This window comes from Ruditapes philippinarum, unplaced genomic scaffold, assembly GCF_026571515.1.
Source record: "Ruditapes philippinarum isolate M1 unplaced genomic scaffold, ASM2657151v2 ctg2688_1_1_1_1, whole genome shotgun sequence".
Taxonomy (NCBI): Eukaryota; Metazoa; Mollusca; class Bivalvia; order Venerida; family Veneridae; genus Ruditapes; species Ruditapes philippinarum.
Window position 1 is genome coordinate 56,317 of NW_026858594.1, and position 20,217 is coordinate 76,533.

Sequence of the window (20,217 nt, forward strand, 5' to 3'; positions counted from 1 at the left end):
TTCGAAAGTGTTTCAATAAGCTTATAGCTTCCAACACCATCGAACTAAAGTAAATTTGTATTTATAAACTAATCCAGGCTTCTGGACTTCCGGGTTACTCTCTGGTTCATGACTTGCTTGGTCACCATGGGCGGTGCTGTCCCCTTCTAAGTTAAAGTTACAAAAAGTACTCTGGTCTTGGTTACTACTCATTGTATGTATTATCTAAGTAAATTCGTCACAAAGTATTCGAAGAATTGATTCGCAATAACCTTGAATTTCTATTACTGCTCAAAATGACAACAAAATAAGAGGTCCGTGAAATGATGATTTAGACTAAGTTTCACTGTATTTAAGAAAATAAGACTTCACTGTTAAAACTATAATATGCAACAAGTTAAGTCACGTAATGGTTTATAATTAACAATTTCAATTATCAAACACTTTTATTGACAGATTGTTTCCTTTGATGTCTTATAATTACATATTTTATATATATACAGACAGCAAAATAGAAGTTTCAACTATTTCATTTTAAATTCAAAATCATTTGACAGATAAAATCAGCAAAAAATACAGTTTCTCTGGAAATGAAGAACTTCTTTCTCTGATGATGAAAAACACACATCTACACTCTTCTTATTACAAAAAAAAATCACAACAGGCAAAGAAAAAAATGTAAAAAGAAAATTCACTGTTAAGACAAACAAAATCACGGGAAGTAACTCATTTGCTCCTTTACAACGAACAATAACTGAGATTTCTCTTCCTTGGCAGAAATGTAAAAAAACGTGACCCTGGCAGTGTTTATAATTTCGATCGATAAACGGTTAAATATGTATTGATGGTATTTTTTAGTACTTGCTACTTTATTATACGTCACAAGGCGGTAATTTAAAACAATGGTCATACAAAATTATTTCGTAGGTGAAGTCTTATTCTCAATAGCTGTCACCAGATGCGACGTACGCGCGGATGGGACAAAGACTTAAGTCTAAATATTCATTTAAGGGGCTCACTATACTGGACTAATTAATTATTTCTTGACGTAGTGAGACGTTTATATCTCCCTGGTAGCGGGTAGACTGAAGTCTCTCCCCTGGTAGCGGGTAAGCGCACGTACCGATAGACCGAGCCGATCAGTAAATAACAAAAATTATTTGATTCTCAGCCAGTAGATTTATTTAAGGAGCAAATAACAATTAATAGAATACAAGAAATGCTTAACAAATATTTAGATATTTAACAGTATCTTAACTTCCTAAGCTGTCAGACATCGACGAAAACGACGAGTGTGAAAATTTAATTAAAGCTTGTTTATTGAATTTCCTTCAAAATTTACTATTGCAAAATTTACTTTATCGGCAAAACTGATGCCAGAAAGTTTTGAGTACCTAAGTTTTCGAAGAAACCTGATGAAATGATCAAAAATAATTATTTAAATTTTGAGTGTAAACAGAGCGTGGCTGCTCGCTAGGAAACCTGGGCCGCTATTGAAGTTTAGCGTTGAATTTGACCCGGGCATGTGCAGAGGGTCTTCTTGACCCGATACTGGGCATGCGCCGTGAGTAACACTGACCCGGTGAAAAGGGGTCCGTAGAAATTTACGATCCGTACAATATGTTTTGACCCGACACGAATCATGTCAAGATAAATATCCGAAAACAGCTGAGCGGAAAATTCTTGAATTAACAATGTTAATTAAGGAATGTTGGAAGAATGTGACAAAGAATAATTAAACACTATGTACCAAAAATATCAAGGTCCGACGCTGAAATGCAACAATATGTACGATAGAAAACAACAACATAAAAAGTCACATGTTTCATTGCGGACATATACATTTATTACCGTGGGTAATGATGTGTAGTTAAAGTAGTATAAAAAAAAGTTTGTTATAAAATTCAATAATGAAATTTTCGATTATTTTTTGGAAAGTATATAGAAACATTTCCTCTGCAACATAGATTTTCCAAAACGGGCATAAAGTATGTTTATCAAACAATTTTAAGTCCCCGGTTTACATAAAACATGCATTTATCATTTAATTGGAATAAACCATGAAGCTAAATATAGGTTTATATATCTGTGGAATAAACAGTATAAAGAGCTGCATCCCCCCAATCACAAAATTTCAAGACAATCAAAATTGAGCAAAATATCTGCCAATTGTGCCATTAAAATCTCCGTTGCTTAATTTAGTCATACCGGTTCAAACGTTAAAGGAGCAGCAAAATTTCGATACACGACTCATTCGGTCATATAATAGTGCATGGTGATATTGTTGCTAAAATGTCCACTGTTACTATTTTTCGGAACATCAAATACCGAAAGCTATTCCGAAAAAAACATAATCCATTCATACAGTTTAATGGATTAAAAACGGAATGAACCATTGCTCTTAGTGTTTAGTAACGTAATGATATTTTCCGATTTTTCCTTATACCGATTTGTTCACTTCGATGTTAATTGTTCCTTCAAGTTCAGTCGTGTTTTGAAGCGGAGCATGTGCATATCATTTTTTGTAGACTTGTTCTAATGATTTAAGGCTTAAAATGCGATGCATTAGCTTCACTTCAATTTGATATGCAAAACATGGCTGCCACCAGAAATCATAATTAACAAAGTGGAGAGGTCTGATGACCTCTCAAATAAGTAACTGTCAGTAGACCTCTACAGCAGTAATTAATTTTAACGACAGAAATATCAAAGTAGATCAAAATAAAAAAAATGCTAACATCAAGTGTTTTAAAGACATTAATACACGTCATAGACAATCCGGAAGACGATACTCGACTTTGAAATGATCACGGCCTGAAGCCGTCGGGCCATTATTCATTTTGCAGACCAATTATCACATTCTGACTTTACTCTCCCGTGCATTAACCTCTTATTAAGACAATAAGTAGGTAAGGACACCATGACAGCAGTCAGAGTCATGAGGGCAGTGACTGGGTAAACACGCCATGTTGGCAGTGACAGGGGAAGCGCACCATGAAGGCAGTGACAGGGTAAGCACCCCATGTAGGCAGTGACAGGATAAGCAACCCATATAGGCAGTGACAGGGTAAGCACCCCATGTAGGCAGTCAGAGGGAAACACGTCGTGTAGGCAGTGAGATGGAAACACACCATGAATGCAGTAAGAGAGAAAAACGCGATGTAGGCAGGGAGAGGTATATGTAAACACGCCATGTAGACAATAAGAGGGCTAACACGCCTTGAAAGCAGTGAGTCTAAAACACGTCGTGTAGGGTATAAGAGGGTTAACACGACATGAAAGCAGCGAATGAGAAATACGCCATGTAGGCTGTGAGAAGGAAACACACTGAAATCAGTGAGACGGAAACACTCCACGTAAGCAATAAGAAGAAATCATGCCATGAATGCAGTGAGAAGGAAACATGCCATGTTAACAATAAGAGGGTCAAACACGCCATGATAGCACAGAAAAGTAAACACGCAAAAAAAAAGCAGTGAAAGGGAAACACGCCATGAAAGCAGTGATAGGGAAACACGCCATGAAAGCAGTGGAAGGGAGACACGCCATGTATGCAGTCAGAGGGTAAACACGCCAAGAAAGCATTGCCAAGGAAACACTACATGTAGGGAGTGAGAGGAAAACACGTCATGTAGGCAATAACAGGGTTAACACACGCCATGAAGGCAGTTCCAGGTAAAAGCATACCATATAAGCAGTGAGAAAGTAGGCTGCAAGGGGGTTAACACGCCATGTAGGTTGCAAAATGTTAACTTGCAATTTGGGCAGCGACAGGATAAACACAACATGTATGCATTAGGAGGGTAAACTTGCCATATAAGCAGCGAGAGGGTAAACTCCCCATCAAAGCTGCAAATGGGTTAGTACTGAAACAGTGAGTGTCATGGTATAAAGAAAGATAATAATTTAAAAACATTGAAATCTATTTATTTAGTTATTTCCCTTCAATTGTAACTTTAATTGCTATATAGTATATTATACATGTGCTTCTCTGGTCTGAACAACATCTGTTAATTTATCATCAGAGGTTAAACATGCCATTTTGACATAAAGATCGTAAACACGCCTACTGGGCATGCTCATTTTTTCTCTTTTAGCGAATGAACACCTTGAAATAGTTATTTTTGTCAGGCAGTAACACCCAAGATCATACACCATTCGGAACATCTCGGCTAATATTCATAAAAACCTAATTTATATAATATCCGAAATTTATCGCAAAGGACCGAAAAGATGCGATTTGATCATAAAAGTTTAACTGAACTGTAAATGTTTGTTTACAACAACCCATCAGTGTTATTATGTTAATAATATTGGTTAAATCTTAAATATTTTATCTTTTAGTGTAAAACTTTACGTGTTTAATATGAATACCGATATGGTTAAACATAAAACCACCATATGTTCTAAGTTAGACAAACATTATTCCATCTAGTGGTATATTTTAAAATGTGTTGGATTTAAAATGGGATTTGGATTAATTCGAAATGTAACTAACAGAGGTTAGTACTTTAGAAACATGCTTCAATATTATACATGCAACAAACATATGATAAATGATGAACATATATTTGAAAAAAAATTTTATATATCAAATGTCTATAAAACATGATATTTTTTTTGCTAGCGGACAATATTTATGTAATAATTAATTTGTTGAAACATTTTTAAGAGTCTTAGTTTGTAGAATTTCAATTGGTTGTCTTCTGTTAAGGAAATATATTTAACGTGAAGTACTTTATCCCCATTAGCAACCCGCATGCCCACGTTGGACGGTATAATAGTAGAATTTTTTAACTTAGAAACAAAAGGGGCCGACTCAAAAAACAATTTAACAATAAGTATCATTTGGGGTTTTAAGAAAAATTTTTCAAATAGGTTCGCTTCTTTTTTAAACCCAGCGGATATTAAAATTTTGATAACGTATTTTTTAAATTTAAATATATAAAATAATTGATAAATGGACCATTTTTAACCCAATTCCCTGATAAACGCAATAATGACTATTTATTTAGTGATTTATTATAGAAAAGAACAAGAAATCAGTCAAAAAACAACATAAAAACGGTAGAAAATGCATCAGTAACATCTTTTTAGGTTATGTCACGCCTTTTGTAAATACAGTGATCTTTATTCTTTAAAGATGTTAAACTTTTAAAACTTTTATTTTGACGCATCTTTGAAATCTGTGAACTTGGCATCCTTTAGAAAACTAAGAATATTAAAAACATGAAAACGGTCGGATATACATTATAAGCACTTCCTTTGGGCATTTTACGCCTTTTTCAGTACCGTAATCGTTATATTTTAAGATTTTAAATTTTGATATTTCTATTCTGACGCTTCGATATTTGTGAGGTTAACAGCCTAGCATTTTTGCAGCCTAAATGGACCTAGGATATAACAAACATGAAAACGCATCAGTAGCACGATAATGAAAAAGAGCGTGGAATTAACTATAAAGGGCTACTGAAGCATTTTCGACTGTTTTTTTTTTTTGTTTGCTATATTCTAGGCTGCTTCTTACGAATATGCCATAAATGAAAAAAATAAAGATCACGATATTGAAAATAGGTGTGGAATGATCTAAGGAATTGATAGTTCTGTTTTTCAGGCCGATGTCATGTTTGTAATATTATATGTTTTCTTTATAAAGCTGCTAGGCTACTAACTTCACAAATTTCGAAGCGTCAAAATGAAAAACACTGAAGTTAAACATCTTGAAATTAAGATCATGATAATGATAAACATGCGTGGAATGATTTAAGGAAGTGCTACTGATGTATTTCCGACCATTTTCGTGTGTGTACTATTCTTCTTTTTCTTTAAGTTGCTAGGCTGCTCACTTTACAAATATCGAAGCGTCAGAGTAAAAAACCACTAAAGATCAATATCTAAAAAAAAATACAAATCATGATATTGAAGAAAAGGCGTCGAATGGTCTAAGGAAATGCTACTCGTGCATTTTCGACCATTTTCATGTTTATAAAATGTTTAGTTTTCTTCATACTTAATACTAGGCTACCAACTTCACGAACATAAACAAACAATATATCGTTGATAAATACATGCTACTTAATTGTAAATGTTACATGTCAGCAAATTGTGTTTCTTTTTCACAAAAGTCTAAAGAGGTGGTTAGGAATGCACATCTTTTTGGAATAAGACAAACAATTGACTAGGTAACACCCCTCACAAAACACCGAAAACAACCAAAAAAAAGAAAGAACTAAAGATGTTTATTTTTTATTTTTCTGTGAACAATGTTGTCGATGACTTTCGATTTTAGATAAATAAAGTTTACTTATTGTAAAAGCAGACTTACAAATACATTATATATAGCACTTCAATATAAAGAAGTCACACAACAAAGAAAACAAAGTCTAAAAAGAATTTGGCGGAGAATATTTTGCATTTCCATTTCGTTGTGTTGTGAGCTTTGAAAAATACAACCTTGAAATCGTCTGCCGTGCACTTGCAATATTGCAATCTTTAATAGTCTGAAAAAGAAAATTGACTACAAATCGTTTTCTTTGAAAGGAAGAAAATAATCGGATTCAAGTTATATAGTTATTATATTATCATTACAAATTTGTAATTGATTCAATGAACACATTCAGAATAGAATTGACTGATTTTCGTTCCGTTTAAAATGAAACTCACCATTGGTCTGTTTTATTAAAATTGTGTCTCAATTCATTCGATTTGTGACGCAAAAATACCTCCACACAAGAAAGCCAAAGAAAAACTCCTTGAGCTTGAATGTTTGAAAATAATTTAGTATAGGATTATCGAAACGCATACAAGTGTAAAATCAATATACCCGTAGTTTGTATTGTATTAACGTAGCGACAGTGTAAACTAACGCTATCATGTGTCCCTTCAAAATTGAAATAAATATCTGTCACAGCAAGATAAGATTGAAATAACACCTCAACAATAAAAATAAAAAGGCTCGCATTACTATATAATGATTTAAAAGATTCACGCACGCAAAAGTATAATGACTGGTTTAGACAAAAATATAACATACATTTACTGACTTAACCAATGATTTTATGCAGGTATTAATTGATAGTTTGTTTTAATAATGTACGTGCAATATCATTATTCATCTAAATACATGTACTTTATATTTTTTTCATATTCAGTTTTAAGATTTCTTAAAAAAATGCTATTTCATGTCAAAATACTAATTTTGTTGATAAAAGTACAATACACACATCTTCCACAATAAAATCAATAGAACAAAAACATTTATAACTTTTTCTATTTAGCAAATACGTTCACGTGGTTAAAATAATAAAACTTTCAATCATTTCTATTGTAGCGACTTCAGGACATTTATTTACCTATTTTTATAAAAATGTACTTCAACTGCGCCCATCTTGCAAACACCATTGATATATTTTTAATCCAGCAAAACCTCTAACGTTTTGTACCAGTAGAAATATAGACAGGTATACTAAATTAGTCATTTGTAGAAATTTCTACAATATATAGAAAGACAATTATATAAAGGTCAAATGTTACAAATAGTGTAAATAAATCATAGATAGATAGATAGATAGATAGATAGATAGATAGATAGATAGATAGATAGATAGATAGATAGATAGATAGATAGATAAGATAGATAGATAGATAGATAGATAGATAGATAGATAGATAGATAGATAGATAGATAGATAGATAGATAGATAGATAGATAGATAGATAGATAGATAGATAGATAGATAGATAGATAGATAGATAGATAGATAGATAGATAGATAGATAGATAGATAGATAGATAGATAGATAGATAGATAGATAGATAGATAGATAGATAGATAGATAGATAGATAGATAGATAGATAGATAGATAGATAGATAGATAGATAGATAGATAGATAGATAGATAGATAGATAGATAGATAGATAGATAGATAGATAGATAGATAGATAGATAGATAGATAGATAGATAGATAGATAGATAGATAGATAGATAGATAGATAGATAGATAGATAGATAGATAGATAGATAGATAGATAGATAGATAGATAGATAGATAGATAGATAGATAGATAGATAGATAGATAGATAGATAGATAGATAGATAGATAGATAGATAGATAGATAGATAGATAGATAGATAGATAGATAGATAGATAGATAGATAGATAGATAGATAGATAGATAATAGATAGATAGATAGATAGATAGATAGATAGATAGATAGATAGATAGATAGATAGATAGATAGATAGATAGATAGATAGATAGATAGATAGATAGATAGATAGATAGATAGATAGATAGATAGATAGATAGATAGATAGATAGATAGATAGATAGATAGATAGATAATGTCCCTTTTGGTTTTAAATGTTTATCTTTATTTCGTCCTGAGTAATTGATATGACATGGAATCTACACATAGTGCGACTGCAACATTGTCCTTTGACCTCAAAATCGATATAGGACATTTACAGTTCATGAGTTTTTATCGGACAAGAAAATTTATGTCGAACGAACGTATATGGCAAAATAAGTACGAGAAAGCGATAAAAATTTAGAGTAGTATGTTAGGTTTTAGAATTATTATCCAATGTATTTTTGTGAAAATTCATATTTTTATTTATAAAAATGCTTGCAATCGTGTAGAGTAAAACATGTGACGAGACGTATGGTCTTATAAGAACCTGTTCAAGAATACCTATATATCAAGTTCTAACATTTAATAATAATGAATATAACCCGTTTAAAAAATCGTTTAAGGACAATGACGGTTTTGTTTGATATATATTTTAATATGATAATATTTCTGTCATGAAATATTTTAAACGTTTAATAATGAAAGATAATTCGCTAACAAAAAGTATAGGTTATACGTTTGTCAATAACGAACGATCCATGACCATAGTTTGCCTTTGGAAGAATTGAAAGATCGATATGGTTGTTATGAATGTATTAGTATTGACTTTTTGTATAATTAAGGCTCGTCAAATGATATTTGAATCTTTTTAAAGTCTATGCCTATTCTACAATAGATAAATGTTCACGTTTTGAAATAAATATCGAAGATCGCAGATAATTCTTACATTGATGATTTGTATTGTATAAATTGAGTGTAGTTGTGCGTTAAACCTGTTTGTACTCAAATATAGATTTCTTTAGAGATTATATCAATTTTATTTAAAAGCAATATATTCTTATTGATATCAAGTTCACAGCTGCTGATTTAAAATATTAATAACCTCAACAAATAATCTCATTGAAAAAAACTTCTCAAGTTAAAAAAACACATTTGTATCTGTCAATTCCCTATCAGATTTATGATTATGATTCGATCAGCATGATTCAAACCAAATGATTTGTTGATGACTGGTCCATAGAAATTGAGTACAGTAAAGTCAGTCCTAAACATAAAATGTTTTGTTCCACAATGTTCTTTACCAATATTTGATATATTGTTCAGATTGAGCACAAATCTGATTAACTTGTTCTGTTTTATTTGGAGCTCTGTGTAAACCCATGATTCCAGATTGAACACGAATAGTCAAAATGACACTGTATCTAATACTTACACTTTTCATGTTTTTTTTGTTTTGTTTTTTTTATGTTTTTTGTTTTGGTTTTTTTGCACTTATGGTGTTCAGATATTTGTAAACTTTGTTTTAAGTTACTAGTGAACAAGGAAACTGTTTAATTTAACCCCTTTGTCAGCATTTGATTTGTTAATATAACGGTAATTGTTCAAAAAAACTTAGCTACAAGAGTGGTGTAAAATGAATTGAAATATTTTATTTAAAAATATATAAAACACGGGATTAATCGCTCGATACCTTTGTTATAGGTTACCTGGATTTGAAACCACTTGTCGCTCACCGCTGTGGGTTCGAATCCCGACAGGGACTTTGGATTATTTCATGTGAGGAATCTATCTAGCTAGCTTACGGAACGTCGGTGGTTCTACTAAGGTATCCGTTCGTGTCTGAAATAATGTACGGAAGGGCACATGAGGCCATATGACCTATACTGTGTCGGTGTGACGTAAAACCCAATCTAACTAATGGCCGTGAAGTACGCGGGGTAACGGGCTAGCAGTCTAGCGGGCTAACAGTGTGAACTGGGCGTGTTAGCTGTCTAGCAAGCTAACAGAGTGAATTGGGCGGGTTAGCAATCTAGCGGTCTGGCGGGATGAACTCTAAAACTTAACTGATTCAACATTAAAACGTTATGATAAATATCCCAGCAGAGCTAAGTGGGCGGGCTTACAGTGTGGCGGGCTAGCAATGTAAACTGAGCGGGATGGCGGGCCAGCGGTCAAGCTGGCTAAACTTTAATACTTAATTGAATGAACATGAAAACGTTATGATACATTTCCTAGCAGTGTGAAGTGGGCGGGCTGACAGTTTAGCTGGCAAGCAATTTGAACTGGGCGGGCGGGCCCGCGTGCTAAACTCTTAAACTTAACTGATTGAACATAAAAACGTTGTGATACATTACCTGGCAGTGTGAAGTGGTGGGGGGGGGGTAACAGTAGAGCGGGCTAGCAGTGGTAGCAGAGGAAACTCTGATGGTACATCTGTCGGTATCGATATGCCGTCGCTTTGTGGTTTTTCACAATTTGACATTCGTAATTAGATTTGTGAAGATAGTGCAGGAAGTACAGAAGATGGCCCATTTCAGAAGCATACCTGGATCTTTTATGTGCCCGGTGTAAAGCACCGATACACGGGACCTCGGTTTAAAGTCCAATCCGAAAGACTGTTGCTTATGTTAGGGAGGATCGGGGGATCGAATTCAAGACCCCTGGATTATATATAATCATTATATATAATCCAGGGGTCTTGAATTCGATCCCCCGATCCTCCCTAACATAAGCAACAGTCTTTCGGATTGGACTTTAAACCGAGGTCCCGTGTATCGGTGCTTTATATATATTAACCACCAGACCAAAGATCCGCTCCTAAATAAATCGCTAGATTCCTAGATGTCCTTATATTTATGGACAAGCTTCTGTCAATGTACGAAATATACAGCTATGAATGTACCACTATGGTGCATCTTCTGCTTCACTACATGAGGTTCTACATTTGATTGCCCTACTAAAATGTTATGTTGCAGTGTTTCTTTTTTGTTTCAGTTAAGATTGTCGTTTTCTTCTGTATAAAATACATGTACAACATTTGAATATCAATACTGATTTTAAAACATTTAGTGTACATATTTGTGACAATTCTCAAGGATCGTGCATACAATATGAAATATGCATTTTGCCCGTCGAGTTCACACTGCTTACAAATACATCATAACCTTTTAGTGTAAACATAATTAAGTATGGAATTTAGACCACTAGACTGCTAGCACGCTGAAGTTGTACCGATAGTCCGCTACACCGTTAGCTCGCCGAGCTTACACTGCTAGGAAATGTATCATAAGGTTTTAATGTTTATTCAAATAGTATTAACGTTTAGCCAGCTGGCCCGCCAGCCCACCCAGTTCACGCTGCTAGCCCGCTACATTGTTAGCCCGCCCACTTCACACTGCTTGGAAATTTATCATGAGGTTTAAATGTTGATTCAATTAAGTATTAAAGTTTAGCCTGCTGGCCCGCAGCCCTCCATGTTCACACTGCTAGCCCGCTTCACTGTAAGCCCTCCCACTTCCAGTGCAAGGTTATCATAACGTTTTCATGTTCAATCAGTTAAGTTTTAGAGTTTAACCCGCTGGCCCGCCAGCCCGCTTAGTTCAAATTGCTAGCCCGCTACATTGTCAGCGCGCCCACTTCACGCTGCTAGGAAATGTATCATGAGGTTTTAATGTTGATTCAATTAAGTATTAATGTTTATCCGGCTGGCCCGCTATCCCGCTCAGTTCACACAGGTAGCCCGCTACACTGTTAGCCCGCCCACTTCACACCGCTAGGAAATGTATCATAACGTTTCCATGTTGATTCAATTGAGTATTAAAGTTTAGCCCGCTGTCCCGCCAGCCCGCTCAGTTAACACTGCTAGCCCGCTACACTTTTAGCCTCCCACTTCACACTGCTAGGATATGAATCATAACGTTTTCATGTTGAATCAGTTAAGTTTTAGAGTTTAGCCCGCTGGCCCGCCAGCCCGCCCAGTTCACACTGCTAGACCGCTAGACTGCTAGCCCGCCCAGTTCACACTATTAGTCCGCTAGACTGCTAGCCCGTTATCCGGCGTACTTCACGGCCATATCAAACTAACAAGCAAATAAACCTGATTTAATGAAGGGACGTAAACAACTATAAATTAGATTGCCGAGAGTATTGATATTCTTTCCTCAAATAATATATGTTGTCCGGCACAGAAGTCAAAGAGTTTTGCTCTTTACTCTTTCGAAATACAGTCTAGTCAGAAAATTACAAAAATGTCTTATGTAGTTTGTCATATAGCAAATACCTAAAGGTAATCTCCAACATTTTCCTGAAACTATTGCACTATTTAAAGGTTTTCTTCACAGGTTAATGTTTTCGACAAAAATCGATATTCACATATAAAAAAAAATTCAACCCATAGTTGTTACCCATAGCATAAAATCGGTTTAATTATATGGCCAACTTTTAAACAATACATTACGTGAAAAAATGTCCCTAAGGTTCATTATATAATGCTTTAACTTTGATATTGCGTTTTTGGTTTGTGATGCTATTTTTTTTCCTAAGCATGAGTCGATGATAACTGAAGACTAAAAGTGCGTCCCATATACTTACACACGGATGTTATATTTAAGCCTTTACCTCGGAAGTACCATTTCTCATAATATTATTGAGGACCACCTTTACGAAAAAAAATAATTACATCTGTTTTATGAAGACATCGTATGAATCCTGGAAATAAAAAAGTCACAAATTGGGAGGTTTGACTATCAATGAGGGTGTGTTAGATCATACTTGGTCGGTATAAAGGGAATGTGTTTTATACATAATGTAACCGTGCCAAAAAAATTCAATTCTCTCTTTATGGAAAAGCGTCCTTTTATATAAAATCGGGAGCAGACATAATCTAGTTTTAATTCTATATTGCATTGCATTCATATTTTGGGTTTTTTTGATTAATTATCATTTACTCTTTGATGCATTTAAAAATATGATATGCTCTCCCTTCAGTAAAACAGTTTTATCACAGAAATATATTGAATTTAATGAAAATGTCTAATATGATTGACGGAATGAATGAACTATGTATAGGAAGCTGCATCCCATTTTACAGAGAAAGTAAAGTTCGCCTGTTTTCTTAAAAAAACTGCCAAGTTTTTTTAATTGCACTAAATATTCATATTGTGACCACCTGTAGTGTGTTGAATTTAAACACAACATATCTACTTTATGTGAAGTCAAAGCATGTTTATATTAAATTAACAAAGAGACTGTATAGCAAGTTCAATATTTTCTTATATCAAATATGAGCATAGTATTTCTTTAAGGGAACCAGTTTATATTTGCTAGTTAATGTTTTTAATTGACGTTTGATGATTAACAATATTATATATACGTCATAAAGCTGTAAATTTACATTAACTGTGTATGTATATGTGTATCAATCACATTAAGGTCAGTATTATGACATTTTTTATTATTTGTAGATAATGGCATACAATCGTTTAAAACACTTCAATACTGTAAAATATAAACTGGTTATGTTTAGACCTAAATTTGTATAAAATTCGAAGTAATCTTTAACACAATCAGTACAATCCTACGCCTTATGCACTTTGAATGAATTTTCATTCAATGGGTTATGATTAACGTAAATAGAGATATTGTTGAAGATGACAATACCAGACAGTGTTATCTGTGCAAAATCTCCAGAAACCCTTATGTCTGTTTTACATAATGCAATCGCAAATACAGTAGCGGACATTTTGATAATTTTCTCACAAAACATCAAAAAGACCCAGCAAATTGAGATAATACAATGTGTGGCTAGTGAGTGTCTGCGTGGCTGCGATTCGAACCTGTGACGCTATGCGAGTGTCCGATACACAGAATTTTGTTTGCCCAATTACATTCAAACTCAATTTATAAAATGTATCATAGCTTGCAAATGCAAGATTGATAGAAGAGAATTTATGTTTGGAATGATAAATTCTATAGCAAAGCCATGGCACAGGGAGAACACATTATGTTGATATACCCTCTGATACGTTTTGGACATTATTCAGGGATTCTGTTTTTATGCAGATTGCATTGAACGAGAACGTGTTTTTTTTTCAAATTATTTTCGGGTAGTTGATTTTATAGATGATTATATTGTTATGAATAATCAGTGATAGGATATCGATATCCTTCTCACGACTGTCCTAGTATATATATGTTAAAATTCACTATTTTCAAGTTTACATACTCCTTGCTGATTTTTGTGTCGCCTCTACGGAGTAGTGGCGACATATAGGGATCACTTCTCCGTCGTCTGTTTGTCTGTCTGTCCGTCTGTCCGTCCGTCACAAAACTTGTCCAGACTACTCCTCATAAACTACTGGTGCAATTTCATCCAAACTTTACAGGAATGATCAGTACCAAGTCTAGTTGTGCATATTGTCAGCATTTTCCGGTTCAATGATTTTTGTCAGAGTAATGGCCCTTTAATAATTTTTATTTTTAAAGTTTGTCCGGACTACTTCTCTCATACCACTTATTCAATTTCTATGAAACTTTAAAGGATTGATTTGTAGGTCAAGTGCTTGCGAATATTGTACGGGTTTTCCGGTTGAATGATTTTTGGCCGAGTTATGGCCCTTTGATAAAAATGTGTTTTTCTGTGTGTTGCCAGATACACAAAAGCTTGTCCGGACTACTCCTCATAAACTACTGGTGCAATGTTATCCAAACATCACAGGAATGATCAGTACCAAGTCTAGTTGTGCACTGTCCGTCTGCCTGTCCGTCTGTCACAAAACTTGTCCCAACATGAAATTGGCCATCATGAGGCGACACATGTGATCACTGATCGCTCTTGTGTTCTTGATGTACAATCTGGTGCCAGATTTTCTTACTACTCTTTCTTCTATGTTTTCACTTGCTATGAAGTCTGCAAATGAGCTTATATCTTCCCTGTGCGCTTGGCGTCTGGGTGCTAATGCCTTGCTTTTGCAATTTGAGTTCATTTTTAAACTTAGATCATTATGTTTGCGACTTGTTCACGATCTGCAGTCTATGACTTCCATCAATTGGTCGTGGTATTAGTCGACCCCGCCTAGTCGGTGATATAATAGGACCAATCATTCTCAGATCAAGGTTCTTTAATAAGGTCCTTGGGAGTTTATCGCAGCTTGCGGCTCTCTTGTGTCAAGTTTCGGCGTTTGGTTCTGATCGTTAAGCCCATACAATAAGGTAATCCGTTGATCTCTCTCTAATCAATCATACTAGTCGTCTGCATTTTCAGTTTCGATAGTGGTAGCATATCGCTATATTCATTCATTTGTTTCTTAGAAACATTTATCTCGTTTTCTAAATTTGCTGAACTCATTTATATGGTTTTAACTCTGGAACGATCATTCTTAGTAGGTGAGTCTAAAAACTGAATTAACATATAATTCTGAATCAGAAAAACTTCCAATAGCAAAGATTCAACCCAGAAATAGCCTTTCTAAGAAGGAATCCAATCACAGTAGAAAAACACATTTAAAAATGTTAGACGTAATGACTCCAAGGAAGTAAATGAAATAATTTAAAACCAATTCAATCCGATTGCGTCTTAGGAAACTCATCGGCAAAAGGAACCCACTCCGAGTAATGGAATCCAAAAAGATTTTGTGAAATAAGCAGCCACTTATCACATCTGAATAGCCCATTCTAAAATAAAGAAGATTATTGAGACTGTTTGCGATACCACAGTTATTATTGTAGCTCATGCATACGAAAAAATCTTACTGAGATAATAAATTATGTCGGCATCTAACTTTCAAAAGATACTTAACTGAAAAAATAGACACAAGTTAGAAATTCCCCACTTTGCTTATGTAATGATACCCGAAACACTAAGAGATAAATTTGTATTAATATTGAATTGGATCAAATAGAGATCACCCCAAGTGGAGAGATCACCCCACACGAGTGCCGAGAATGACACTGTCCCTCTGTCAAAATGCAACGTATGAAGAGCCCTCGTCAGCGATGTACATGCGTACTCTGCTTTCTATGGAAATTTTCGAAAACAAATATTAGACTCTATTCGTCCCAGAATAAATATACCAAGTACACAACATACCATTAAAAAAGTACTATGAACTATAGTACAGTGTAACTATATTCCAATCCATGAGACAACCCATCTGACTGTCTCGCGCTCATAACCCAACGACAAGCTCGAGACTTCAGCGAAACTTAAGTACAAAACGTTACAAAGGTCCTATAGCTTTACTGCTTTTATGTAGATTATATGTCTCAACATCTTATTATCTTTTATTCCACTTCATTAAATACGTCTGTCAGTATATTCAAACGATGCAATTTTGAAAAAATAATTAGGTTTGCGCCAACGATACAAATGTCACAAATGATTATAATTTGAATTATACTCTCGCTTCACAACCAGCGATATCATACACCTCTCTGGGTTCCCGACTCGACGCAAATGAATGATATTAGTGCAACCGAATAAAAGTTCAAAGAATTACTTATCTATATAACCGGGATATATCTGACTGGGTGTCCAGTCCATAACCTTGGTATAGATCTTATATTTAAATCAACCCCGTGTTGTATCCCCACTTGCAAGAAGAACAAATCGCCCAGCATGAGAGTAATGTGGTCCAAAATATTGCAGTGAGTTAATTGCCGAGATTAGATAAGACTTAACAAACGATAATCAACGCCAAAGAAATAACTGGTAGCGTTCAGGTAAACATATAACTCTTAATGCCAACTATACCAAACATAGGATCTAGCCTTATCAAACCAAAATTGTCGTCAGAGATCTAAAGATATTTCAGACCTTCGATGTGTCTTATATGAACATACATCTCTGATGTCGCGAGAATAAAACATCAGATCACAACATTGTTATTCGCAATTAACAATGAAAGGTGAATTTTTACCATTTAGAATATAAAACTGGATTATAATCGTTGGAGACACACACATAAGTCGAATAGTAAGAAGACGTGAACCTAAAATAGTCATACACTGCGAATGCTACCATACACCTCCACTCCCAACCTCCAATCAAGTCATAGACGTCATTTCATTTATCTGATATCAAGAACAAGGTTTCATAATGAAGACAGCTAACATCAGAATTTTAAAATATCGCGTATTTATCATTTAACATCAGATCTTCTTTAATTACAAATATATTCTATAATAAAGCGTTGGCAAATTTTGTCAGGTAATGTTCCTAGCATCGAGATATCATAACAATTAGATTTGTATTCTATCTGATAAGAAAATCTGCTTCCGACCTAGATCATGATAACAAACTATATGAAAGCGCACTGTTATACTGCGGATAACTGTATGTTACACTAGAGTGTAAACCAGAGCTAATAGTAAATCAACTATTCTATGATAAACTAGACTTCCCTCATCTCGAAGAACAGCTGGCGAGAGGAGCGTTCAGTCTCGAACAGTAACTTCTGTTTAAAATCTCTTCACATAAACACAAGACCTTTTATCTCTGCTTCCCTCGTAATCAGTTCAAAACATTAACTAGCCAACTATGATAATGCCGACACTCATAATTTATATAATAATTGAAACGATTCCTTAATTATTTTAATTTATCGTGGCGAGAACCAATTCAGAAATCCACGAGACATATTCTCCAAAATAGAAGATGATGTTTTTTATTAAAAACGTAGTAAGCTTGATTTTGTCATGCCATTTCTATAAATCATCAGTACCACACTTTTAGCAATAGATGATGATTAATCCCCAATAATTGATGATTTTTTGTCGTTTATATATTCCAAATACGTGACAATATACTTTTCTACCTAGAGTATCAAACTCTTAAACCATGTTAACGAATTCTAAATTTGATGACATTACCATGATTCTCTTATTTATTACATGTAGTCTTTATTATGAATAGCAGAGATGTTAAATCTTCTTTAGATTAAAATTGAAAATACTCATATTTGACCAATCAGTATTAAGTGTGCTATTAGATAATTCAATCAAACACAATATTTAAAGTGTGTTATTAGCTACTCGTGGTTTAAAGTAACGAACAATTAGCAGCTCTGTAGGCTCTTCAAAAAGTCACGTAGGCTGTTAGCAACTATGCTGAATATATTATTCGAAGACGCTGAATGCCACATAACGTAAAAAACTTGATTGCGTTGAGATGCACTGACGAATACGCTCAGGTATGTTAATATGTACTGCAGTATAGTTATTCATCATTATTTTATTATTAAACAAAAAATAAAACTGATGTTTAAAATATCTTACAAATGAAAATAAATATTCATACTGCGATTAAATAAAAGAAAGTCTTCAGCTCAATTAATTACTACTTCTTAACATTCACTAAAAATACAAAACTGGAAAGAATTATAGAAAAAATAATATGAAGTCTACCTGTTTCGAGCACACACGAAGATATTAAACAAATACAAAAAAGACACGAAAGAAAAACAAAGAGGAAACGTGCTAACATTAATATACAAGGGTACACGATATTAAATCGCGCATTCATCGTGATATTCCTGGGAGCCTCTTAGCGAATTTTTACCCGACGAATAAAAATACAGAAAGCAGCGAATCGTTAGTAAAATCCAAAAGCTTACCAGGCCACATTTATAATATAGTAGAGTGGATATAAAAAGAATATTTTACTATTCTCTCGCTTTTTGTTGGAACGTGCGGGCCCGCCTTTAGGCGTAACCGAGTTACCCAATTAAACTTTCATGATTCAACTTAATGTAACGATGTCACCTCGGGCAGGTAGACTAGATACCTAAATCTATTAGAAAGGATCAGTTAAGCCAAGATGATCCAAATTTAACTATTAGCCATGTCGCAATAATGAAGTTAAAACATATTCAATTTAAGATAAAAAAATTATTGATAGAGTTCAATATAACCAATAAAGGAAAACTAATAGACAGAGAAACCGTACCCTTATAAGATTGCAACGGTCATTGATTTATAATCTCCTCACTTGATTATCACAGGCAAGCCATTACACAGGTTAAGCCCCTATTCTATCAAATTCAATCAGTGGAAATTTTGCTCTCTTTTTTTTTCACAAAGCGCAAGACAACCAGAAAATTTTTACGCAGTCTACATAGATCATATCATCATGTATAATTTATATGACAGACTTTCTGTCAAACATTTCATTGATTCATTAACATACACTTCTCTGGTAAAAACTTATTTTTCCATTATACAATTTGCATTCATCTTACCGCCAAATAGAGTAATTTTTATACTGAGTTTGTGTTATTAGTTCGCGATTAAAACAATATATCAAAACCATTATCTAGTAAATCTAAATATATATTATTAAATTCGACTGTGTATACTGAGCAGTATGAGGATTAATACCAGATTTGAATTACATTGTATTAGTTACACAAGGCTCCAAGATAACAGGACCTAAAGAGCATCGTTAGCAACAATATTATCAAAGCCTTAATATCACCCTCCTTCCGTTTCACAACATATTCATTAAAATGAGCAACTTAATTGTAATATTATGTCAAAAACATACTATTATCACTACAATACTTTTTATTCACACATCAGGACCTCTTCTAATTTCATGTCAATAAAATGAAAACCCTAACAAACAAGCCGAACACGGCCGTTTAATCACGATTAAGAGTTCGGCTATAAGAGGGTATACCCCATAGAAATGAGATTATTGAACTCAATCTGTAGCCCCATCCAAACATAAGACAAAAAGTCTAAGAACACAATGGTTTATTATCACTTTGTAATGCCTTTTATAAAAAAGAAAAAAGACTAATTATCATATCGCCACCAGATACTCGACTACATAGACTTCCTAGTGTAAGCATTATATGTTATCGACACACTGTTGCTGCAACTTATGCATCTAGTAAAATCTTGATTCTAATATGCGATATACGTTTAGACTGTTAACGTGTAACATACGATATAAAAAATATTGAGATATGAGAAAGATGTATCGTATCGCTAATGTTTTGGCAACACGCTGTAAGATCTATCCCATTGTGCATGGTTCTTTCCCTAAAATAACAGTTGCAAAAACAGTTTCAAAATTTATTTAATCTATGAAGAAAAAAT